General features: G+C 42.3%; 1 protein-coding gene across 1 annotated transcript in view; it reads right to left on the reverse strand.

Annotated features, from left to right (window-relative positions):
• The window catches only part of ntn2 (netrin 2), an 83,100-nt gene extending 80,092 nt beyond the window's left edge, over positions 1-3,008 (reverse strand). The window contains exon 1 of the mRNA XM_015360610.2: positions 2,889-3,008. The gene's annotated coding sequence lies outside the window, so the exon portion shown is untranslated. The remainder of the gene's footprint in view (positions 1-2,888) is intronic.
• Between the last annotated feature and the right edge of the window lie 8,769 nt (positions 3,009-11,777).

Raw genomic sequence — 11,777 nt, forward strand, 5'->3', positions numbered from 1 at the left:
AACCTCCCCTCCAACACACACAAGTATGAAACTCCCTTGAATCCCACCACCCATCAGGAGATTTTAGGGTGGCCAATCAAATCAAAGCTGGACATGCAAACTCCACACAGACAGCTGTCCAAACAACAGATTTGAACCCCAGAGCCATGAGGCAGTGTCACTTCACCACTGTGCCACCCAGCCACAATCTGAGCCTCTTACCAACTTCACCTCAAGCATTAGGATCCTTAGGATTTCTTTCGCTTTAAATCTCCTTCACACATAATGTAACAGTTCTTTTTTTTTTCTGTCATCCACACAAATTCTCTGCAATTATACAATTACTGTATTCTCCCCCTTCCCCACTCTCTCTGAGAGAACAGAATTCCTCTGTCCTCCATCACTCTCAGCCACTTGTATATAACACAGGGAATCCTGTTTTTTCTCACTAGCTCCAACTTGATTTAAGACTCATCTAGTCCCTTAAACTCTCAAGCTGCCAGCTGCACTGTAGCGCGATATTATCTCCTCTCAGTCAATCACAGCCTCTCAGTGGATCCATCTGCCTCTGCCTGCTTTCTTTCATGATTTCTTCGATAAAATGAATTCTGTTCTCCTTAATATGTGGCTACTTCTTGGCGCATCTAAATAGCTTAAGTGCGCCTGGAAACCTACTGAACTGCCCCCACCCAACCACCTGTCCAACACTCTTCTTGGAGCTGAAACAGCCCCAGACTGCAGTCCATTTACTTCAGCAGCCTCACTTGGAGTGCCTATAGGTGATAAACGTGTTCAGGCACCAAAAGCAGTTTCCCAAGCTGGTGTCTGACTCTGACAGCCAGGGGTCACTTCTACAAAACCCACGAGTGGAACCTAACCAGCTGGCCCACCGCACGGGGGGGAGGAGGAAACCCTGAACACGACCGTTAAAATCCAATCTGTTTTCGGCAATTGGATACCTTTTCGTCCGCAGAAGATAAATCGCAGGAGACACACAGCCAGCGATGAGCCTCCGCAAATTGTCTCCATCCATCAGAGACGGGTAAAAACCTCGTCCTTCCGTTTGTCAGTGGCACCTATAAATTCTCTTTGCTCGTTTTGCAACTCCTATGACTGCCTGTCCCATGAAACCTAATCATATCGGGGGCAAACAAGAAAGGGGTTTGTGCAGCAATACAGTACATATGTTTCACTATGAAACTGGCTTTTGGTGCTCCTGTAGAGTTATGGCTACAGTTGCAAGGGATTAGATGGGCCTTTAATTCAGTCAAAGGTGATAAAAAAGGCCTGTTAATTTTTACAGGCTAACGCTAACACAAACATCAACTGCGAACGCTGGATCTCTCTCAGCAGTGTTTACTAGAAGCTTGGGTTATAACAAAATCTTCTGCTGCAGACTACAGTGCAGACTTGCAGGCGTGTGATGAAAACTGGAGCCGAAAGGCGAGCGCCCAGATATTTCATGCTAGTTTTCTCCCAATTTTTGAATCGTTCCATTTTCTGGGTGATGCCTTTCAGATGGAAAGGGAAAAAGCCGAAAGGAGGATGGAGAACGTCCAACACTTCTAAAAGGGGCTGAGGAAATAAGAAAGATTAAATCCATTTCAATTGGTGCAGTGCCTAGGCAAAAGACTGTATAACTTCAACTGCTAAGATATATTTTTGAGCATTTGAACAAGATCTAGTTTTGAACATAGATCGCAATTTCAATTCTCCATTTCCACAGCTGAAAAGATGGGAAATGTATCACATGTAAGGTTTTACTGAATAGTGCATTCCAATATACAGTATGTGTAGTCTCGTGCTTCTTAGTTTGTTATAAAATTGCAACGCACTGCATTTGTTATAAAATTGGATGATACTAATGCTTGTTACAACTTCCTAGAGCTGACTGGCTTGAGGATTCGATCAATGTGATCCAACTGGGAATATGTTGAGTGGAGAGAAGAAAGTGGGAGATACAGAAATGTCTGTTTTTTTCCCCCATGTTACCTAGCACAATATGAAACATCCACCCCTATACCAAGAAATCCACAAACCAAGGGGAAAAAAAAGGTTTTTAAAAAAGATTTACCGAGTCAGTTCTATAAGTTTGTGCTCGTTTTTGAATTTAATTGTTTTTGCAGTATTTGCATTGTCTTTAGTAACATGGGAATGGTGGTACACACACAGCATTACTGTTTATTGACTCTGCACGGAAGTATTTTAGTCTTTTGGCTGCACTGGATTCGCAAAAGAACAATTTTTAACATTACAAAATTTGCGTTTGGCAGAAACAGGTGAATAAAGGAATGCTCTCTTGATGTCTTCAATGCTAATATGCTGATTCTGCTTCATTCAGTTTCGCCCATCTTATTTCAGACAGAACTGCCTGGTCATGGGGTAAACCGTCCAGCAATTGGTGTGTTACCATATACATTTTCCTGCCTTCTCAACACTGAAGGCCGTCGATCACTATAGACAGTCCTTGTGTGGGTGAAGTTACATCGTCAAACACGAGTCAAATAATTGAACTAATGCGGTAACTAAATACTGTGGTCATAAACAAGGCAACGTGATTTCACTTCAATCTGAAAAATCACTTAATAGCTTCCATGGAATGAATGCAGTGCATCTTAAATGGTTGCATCTACAGATCTCTTTATAAATCCAATCAAAAATGTTACCGATCCTATAAACATACACACTCACATTGATATGCACATACAGATGGACATGCATAGATGCTCATATGCAATTTTATGGTTGCCCTTCAAGATCAATATTAGAATACTTGTTCCCTCGGGCAATTAGTGCTAAACTAGGCAGGCACATCAAGGTAGATTATCACTCTAATTACAACTGGAGGCAGATTAGGCTGGGAAAAAAAAGGAAACAGAGGAAGAAACCAGCTACACACACTCACTTACTGTCACAGAAACTTCAAGCTGGGAGATCTGCTGTCCTTTGTCGTGCTGCTGCGGGTTTATTGAGTTAGTTTAAAAACCCGCTCAGGGGAAATTCTCAAAGCGCTTCTGCTCTCTCGGGTTCCCTGCGGAGGATGTCTTTAAAGAAAACGCCAGCCGCCGGCTTGCGCCTCGCTTCATTTTTGGCTCACCACACTGGAGGATATGCCTCGCTTTCCAAAGGGGAATTCCATTAGTGGCCTTTGTGTGAGATGAGGGCGTCCTCTTGTGGTCATGTGTGGGGATGCAGCTCCAAACTGTCTTTTCCTATTGTCTCGCCTCGAGCAGCGTTTTTGGGGCAGGGAAAGACGATAAACTGCTTGCTGCAAAGCACTCACTCGCTAAAATATTTCCCCGTTTACAGTTCACATTCTCTGACTTTGCATTTCATTATTCAGAAGCAGCTCAGAGACCAGATGAGTCCATATTCTAAATAAACATAACGGAAGCTTGAAGGATCAGTTGAGATCAAAGAGATTCAAACAGCACAGAAGGGATGCTTTTGTTTTCTTTGCTTTGTTGTCCAGGTAGGTGGCACCTCAAAGGGACTGTGCCCACCAGCCTGCCAAGATTCTCACCATAGGCACCTGCCCAATGTATCCATTAAATACATTGGGCATTAAATATCTATTGGATCTTCATGGAGGTTGGTGCCTCTGGGTACACTTTGTGAAAAACAAAATGATTGAAAGAGGACAAGGGCATCACAGTTTTGCCACTGCTAGGCCAAACAGCAACCGAGAACTTCAGTGGGCGCACAGAAGCCACAAAAAGGAGTATCCCAGTACAACACCATTTTCCAGAGTTTCACGCTTGTCTCTCATTCAAACAAACCACCACACTCTCAGCTCTGCAGCTGATCGAACTGCTTGATTAAACTGATAAACTTGATTTTTTCTCTCCTTGCTCCAAAAGGTTCTGTATACACTGCATCTTAAGCCAACACAAAAAAATCAATGAAGTCAAGTAAGAATCTAATTCAACAGACAAAATCCTGCAGTCGGAATGCAAGCCAGAAGACACAGGGAACCCCAGGAAAGGAATGACTTATGGAGTGATCCTATGCTAGGCTGTGATCTTAAATACAAAAATCGTTCTTTAGGAAACTTTACAGTTCAGACCAGGATGCTTTAAAAAGAAAATCTATAAATATTACACAGTAAACTTAGTTGCACTGCACAGAGCAAATTCATATTTATCATAAACAACAAAGTCCAGGAAACACAACATATAGCGTGAAAACATGTATTCACACCCCTGCAGTTAGTATTTTGTAAATACTCCTCTGGGAAGGATGACATTGACTAGACACTTCCTGTGGTGTGATGCAAGGTTCTAGCCCAAATATACGGACATTCATCCACGCATCTTCAGTCCCTTTGGTATCCGTTAGTGAACAGCCGTACTGAGTTAGAATCACAGATGTCCCGTTGGATTAAGGTGCAGAGATTGAGATGGCCAGTACAGAACATTTACTTCATGTGCAGTTCCCCACCTGTCAATTTTGTAATAATAATAATAATAATAATAATAATAATAATGCTTACACGTATATAATGTAAGCAATTGCACAATGACACTCCACTCAAAGCTCTTTACGGGTAATGGGGATCCCCTCCACCACCACCAGTGTGCAGCCCCACCTGGATGATGCGACGGCAGCCATAGTGCTCCAGTACACTCCCCACACACCAGCTCTCAGTGGGGAGGAGTGATGAAGCCAGTTCAGAGATGGGATAATTAGGAGACCATGATTAGTAAAGGCCAATGGGAAATTTGGGCAGGACACCAGGGTAACACCCCTACTCTTTTCGAGAAACGCCCTGGGATTTTTTACTGACCACAGAGAGTCAAGACCTAGGTTTTACGTTTCATCCACAGGGCTCACACCTGCTGAGCTTCAGTTGTGAGTTGCAGGGTGAACCAGGTGCCTGGCCAAAATATCCTGGTAATTCTGGTTAGATTTCATGATTTCCTCTCTCTTAACAAGGGCTTCAGGACCTATAGATACATAACCTCCCTAAAACATAACAGACACCCTACATTATTTCACAGCAGGGAAGACTGCTTTCTCAACATGAGATTCATCCTTTTCATGCCACACTTAACACTGACGAGCATGTCTAAAAAGCTTAATTTTCATTTAATCTGACCACACTGTTTCAATTGTCACTCAAATGTTTGAGTTCCTCTTCTAGGGGTCCTCCTACACTGCAGGGTGTTCCTTGCAACACACACATGAATGTCACAATCATGCAAGCAAACTTGAGAGGAGTAGTTTCCAGTGCTTTGTATCCTGAAGATGACAGTGTGTATGAGAAATGTCAAGTGCTTGCCTTTGGATTTTACAGTTGCCTCGCAAACCACTTGTTTCACAGCCTGTAGTGACAGGACTGAGTCTTATCCCTGACAGTGTGGCCACTATACCAGTTAATCTAACTTTCACGTTCTCAGTTTCCACTTTCTGTGAGTTCTGTTACCCAACATGTGGAGGTCAGAGATTATGCAAAATCTCACAATAAAAATAACAGGGCTTATGGGGAAAATAGGCATCTCAAAAACTCACCAAATGCCCAACCAAAGCTTTACCAAATCTAATAATTATCCTAATAAAAATGTTAGCACAGTTTAAATACATGTTAAATTCATAATTAATAAAGAAATACTAGAGTCAATTTAGGACGTCACCACCTGAAATGTTATCACCAGTACGCTTCTTAGACATTCTTGTCACCTTGTCCACTCATATGTACGGCAATGCAGGAGATTTAGTGAAAATAGCACAAAAATTGAGGAGCACTTCCAAAACCAGGCACGTGGGACAACTGAGCACCATGTGTATTCCTCCGCGGACTGCCGCCTTCAGCTATGTTACTCCGCGACGCAAAACGTAAACACATCGGGGATGAAATTGTGTGATAAGCCAACATTGGTCGCGCGTTTTACAGACATCTTTCCCCTATTTACCAATCGCATCTGAGTCAATTCGCCCTTTGGAAACTCACGTAATAGCAGAGATCACTGTATTTGCATCAGTATCCGAGTGGGCCCTGTGATGGACTGGTGCCCCATCCAGAGTGTATCCTGCCTTGCGCCATTGCTTTCTAAGACAGGCTCCAGCTCACCCATGACCCTGAACCGGAGGAAACTGTTACATAATGGATGGATGGAAGAAAGCAGGGGTATATTTCAGAATTAAAATGACAAAAAAAAAGTCCTGACTCACGTAATGCCTCTCCTCTTGACAGAATGTTACCAACTGTGATATACTACTTAGACGTATTTAGGAGCTTTCACAGGATCACCATAAATAATCCAATTGCAGCTGGCAAATCTCCACTTGACGTTTGTCCACCATGTGTGTTTCTAGTATAATAAACAGTTTGAAACGCGGTGCTCGGGTCTGTCTAATTCATTTGATATTATTCACAAGGGCTCACATTCCAGTACTTTTACATAAGAATGGTCTTAAATGAGAGGAGGCCATCTAGCCCATGCAACCTGTTTCACAGGTTGATCCAAGATGCTCTGAATTGGCTGACTGGCTGAATCAACTGGCCTGGTAGCTGGTCAGTATTACACCTGCTGCCGAAGAATGTTCTGGAGCAAATTGAGCTGACCGGTAATTAAATATGGAAAAACATAATGGTATTGATTCACAGAAGATGAGAAGGGCTTTTTCAAACCATAATTTGTTAAAACAACAGTTTATTCTCCCCTTGTAGCACTTAGCATTCTGAATGACAGGCTGAGCTCCTCACTGAAATGTGATTCTCGCAAACCAGTCTGACACACAGACAACTTAATTGAACTGCAGAACACCAGCAAGAGAAGTGATTAAAGAATGACGCTACCTCTCTGATCAGGTGCCAGACACTGCTCTTGTTTTTTTTACACCTTGTACTTAGAATTACAATTTCTGACTTGCTCTCATTAATCTTAATGAAATGACACAAGCTATATCCACTATATCCATGGAATACACATAACCTTCAACGTTTCAACATATCTGACCTTTACATATTCATGTCAATATGGGGGAAAAGTCTGTATAAAGCTTTTAAGTTCTAACTGTGTTTTGATGTTGGGTTCGGTACTCTCTACAAATCAACAACAAGTGTCAGAAATCCTTTCTTTGCTCTACAGTAGGTTTCACTTTTGTTCTGTGCTTGGTGAATTTCTGTTTTTAGTTAATAAACTCCCACTCTGTGCTCACAGCAATATTTGCTGTATGTGTGAACAATTTAACTTCTTCGAGGTTGAGAACTGAAAGATCATGATTTGTAGTTATCCAGTCTGCAGAATATAAACAGTATATATAATATATGTAATTGACACCCGAAGAAGGCTCCACAGACGAAACGTTGTGTTTCTTCTCTTTTCAGCACGGACTAAACCTTTACTTGTTCCTTTGCAGCCCACGCATGCTGACGCAGCCACCTACGTGATAGATATAATATTGCGTGTATACACAATACAGATTTTAAGAAAGAAAAGAACAGACCCGAATAAAGTGTTAACCGGCCACCGCTGCCATGAAACCAGACGTTTCTGCAAACGCTCCAAGCCACAGCTGCTTTAAATAACTACAAAAGACATCCATCAATAAACTCCGTTGTTTTTCTGCGTATCTACTGTTTATATCAGTCAAATATCTAAACAGCCCTGAGCGCCGGCCTGTTTACCTTTAATGTTAATTCGTTTTAAGAAACTGGTGTGTTTGGGGGGATCAAAACAAGTCTTTTTGAAAATTACAGTGGAAGAATTATTAATGATATATTTTTCCCGTTGATGTCGGAGTTCTGCTCACATGTGGCCAGGCTGTAACATTTCCAAAGAGCTTGCTTATTCTTAAATCGAGTCACCCAGCCGCTGTTTAAATACGGCAATCGGCCTTGGCTTCAGTTTTTGGCCGACCAACGCGCACTTATCAAAAGCCGAGTTCTGTCTCACCTGCTTTGCTGTTTGCCTTCATTTCGTAGAGTAAGTCGGTCGGAGACAGTGGGACAATATGGGAAGCTGGAGTTGAGCAACACGTCCCAGTTTGCTTCGAAACACCAAGGAAAACGTGACTACATGGAGGCGATAGCAGAATATGAAAAACACGACATTTGCCGTTTTTCGACCACCTGAGCTTAATTACCTAACTGAACTGAACTAAATGACCGGAAGGGATGAAGCACTTTCTTGTTCGTAAAAAGCTGGGGGGGGGTTAGAAAGACCAGTAAAAGCCTCGGAACACTCATTAATGACAGGAGCTGGACTCCCCAGCTGGGTATATATAACGTTTTTTTAAAACAAAACTTCATCAGCATTTTCTAAAGTGTGAATGTTGGGACGTACCCCTTCTAAACACTATGCTTTCCCCACAAACTAGTACATGCAGAACGACAATAGAATACGTCTTTCTTAAAATACCAGTAAATGTTAATATTGCACAATGATTAAATACTCAGAAGCGTAAAAAACGCAAGAGTGCTAGAGCCAATAACACTGAGTTTTTTCATGTTTTTAATATCTTGCAGTGCAAACGACAGACAGTAACTTCTTTCAATACATGTAGCATTTTGCTGTTGCGCAAGACTGCAAGTCCATGTAATACTCAGCAGAGGGCACCATCGCTCCACAATCCTAGATTTGTCGCAAATTAGTCGTTTTTTTCTCGCAAGATCGCTGGGTATAGAACAGAAACAGAAGATTTGAGTATGAAACAGTCACCCGTAAAGAACAATTCGTAAACACTCCAGAAAACGTAGAAAGATAAACACTGAATCATTATTGATCATAAAATCATTATTTGGCAGATTCAGATGCCCATTTTAAAAAATGTAAGCCAACTGCAAAATATTAAGATGATCACTAATAATGGAACAGGATCGCAAATCTGACTCAGAACCACACCAATCATTTCAAATAAGCACATTGCTGTTTCTTGTTTTATAATGGATATTGTCAGACAGCCTGCTCCCTAGTTTCATTTTTAGCTTTTTAGGAAACTATAACTATATTCCAGGATTGATTGAGAAGAATGTAGAATTCAATTCAATGGGTGAACACTGCACAGACATCTCTTTTAGGAAACTGTGTGCAATTTGGTTCTCTTCGTTCCAAATAGAGCACTGCTACTCCGGAACCGGGCCAAACAAAACAGTCCTTGAGGTTGACTCTGTTGCCTTCGTGGAATGTCCTCCACAGATATGGTAAAGGAACTGAATCTCTTTAGTCCCAAAGGAAAATATGAAAATCTTGAAAGGCTCTGACTTCACCAACCCAAGGAACTTTAAAATCTCCAGTGAAACATGATCCAGAAGACACAAGAGTAAACTAATGGAAAATGTATGTAGAGGTGAATAAGACTGGAAACAGGAGGCACTTCTGTATACAAGGCCTTGTGGACGTTGTGGGATGCGCTAACTAGCTGTGTTGTTGTCCAATGGTCTTGAAGAAACAGCTAGTTGAGACCCTTAGTATTAAGTGATCTTCAGTAGTTGGGTCAAATGGTTACCCTTCAGTTGGAACCTGATGATCTAATTACAAAAAATTTGAAGAGATCAATAAAGCATGCATTTAAAGTTCAATCTACAGGCAAAACCTACAATTCTCTTCTCAATTAGAAAAGGTTGTTACACAAGGACCTTTATCCAAGTTTGCCTGCAGAGAAAGAAAACTGAGGCCTTTTATTATTGCAAGTTGATTACCCTCCCACAAACATGTCAACCTGGTTTAAATTCACCGGACTGGTTGGTATTTTGTCCTGACAATTAAATAGCAGAGAAAAGAACCTTCAATTACAATGCAATCTAACAGCCCGTCTTATAACATCACACCGGTGTTTAGTAAGGGGTAAAAAATAAATTGCCTTTCCAAGTTTATATATGTATAATATATTCGAGACTTCACTCTTTTTCATTCTGCCAGTGTTGATTAAAAGCACATGAGAAACAATATTGTATGTTCCTCCTGAGACAGCCAGGCTTTTGCAGGTCTTAATTAAAATCAAAACCAGCTTACCAACACCGAGCTGGCCTGAAATCAAACAAGGATAGTCTCTCTGTTGTCCTTTGATTTTACTCTGTTACATATTCCGTCTCCTGCATCCTTTTTTCTCACTTAAATTACATACCTGATCATTTAACATTCAAGCGCAAGCTATTAAAATGGCAGATTAGATCTGATTGGGAAGACCTGTTTTATTATAGCTAATTAATTACTTAATTTAAAATAGTAATTTAGTTACTATTTTGTTATTATTATACCCAGTAAGCACAACACTTCCATCTTATGAAAGCTCCCAGTGATTATTTACAGTGAGTTTCATAGAATCACCAATGATTTTATTTTAGAACCACTCATTGCTTAATTGCAAAGCGATCATCCATTGTTACTGCACTCAAACTGCCACGCCCACCTGTCAGAGCTTCCCACCATTTGACATGCTGTGAGCTCCACTGTGCTTGAAGGAGAGTGAGCAGGGATTGGACGAGCAGCCCAAAACCCACTGCTCTACTGCCAGTGCCCGGCAGGGCCGCTGTTCCGGAGACTTCTGAAGAAGTTCTGGATGGCTCCGTCCAACCCTGTCCAAGAAGCTAATAAGATTAGCCATATACAATTTCTCGCATTCGGAATTTGTCTTTTCGCATACCCCAGCTTGCTCTCCATGAGACACACAGGCACACAGACGGGGAGAGAAGCTCGGGGTCAGAGCGCAGGGTCAGCCATTTATACGGCGCCCCTGGAGCAGCTGGGGTTAAGGGCCTTGCTCAGGGGCCCCAACGGAGTAGGATTCCTCTGCCGGCTGCGGGATTTGAACTGGAAACCTTCCAGCCACAGGCGCAGATCCTTAGCCACAGTGCCACCGCTCCAAAAAAAAAACCCTGTCAAATAAGAAGAAGCCATTGCACAAGGGCAGCAAATCATCAAGTGTAAAAAGGTTCCGAAAATATTTGATAAAAAAGCAAGAGTATCATTCCTTCGCTGGCCCACAAACAGAGATGACAGCTTTGATAATTCGCAGTGTTCATATTGCACGGTGTACTGTATGGTACATGTCAATCTAAAGGGTCGATCCCTGGGGTGGTTGCAGAAACAGAACACAGGGGACCCTAGAAAGGAGGTCCCACGATCTAGGGGGTTTGGCTCCTCGTGCCATCAGGTACGTTTTACTCTGCAGACAGATGGGAGGTCACGCAAACAGAAGGAGACAATCTGGTGAGGTGGAGGCTCCAAGCAGACATGGGCTTTGTTAGAATCCTCAGATCACTGGCCAGGCCTATTTCAGAAAACCCAGAACAATCCTCTTAGAACAGACACCGTATTGTAAAACAGCTCTTCCAGCATTTTTTCCCCCTTACTAAGCAAGTGCTAAAAAACAGTCACTGTCAGAATCAGACAAGGGGTGGAGGAGGGTTGATCCCAGTGGCATCTTAAGGTTTAATGACCCTTTAAATTCATGTGTGCTTTGATCACCGATTTAAACAAGCAGAGCCACACGGCACAGAACATTCTCATATAATCTGGGTAATGGCTGCGTTTGCAGTGAACCCCAGCAATACTTGGCAGTTGATCAGGTCGATAGGATGAGCAAGGTATGTTTTCGAGATGAACAAGCAAGTCACCTGCTGAGGTGCCTTGTGTGGTCAGACCTTGGCACTGACTAGACCGAAGCACGGTGCGAGGCTGACGTCCAAGAGTGATCTCTCTGGTGGGCGGGGAGGAGAAAGATTGGCCCGGCAAGTCAGAGCAGCTGTGTCGAAAAACCCAGGCAAACGTCGGCTGAGCTGAGCCCTTCCGAAGCACCACGTCCTTGAAAAAGAACTCAAACAATAAACCACTACATTGTTCTGCTGAAGGGGC

Source organism: Lepisosteus oculatus, chromosome 19 (assembly GCF_040954835.1).
Source record: "Lepisosteus oculatus isolate fLepOcu1 chromosome 19, fLepOcu1.hap2, whole genome shotgun sequence".
Lineage (NCBI taxonomy): Eukaryota > Metazoa > Chordata > Actinopteri > Semionotiformes > Lepisosteidae > Lepisosteus > Lepisosteus oculatus.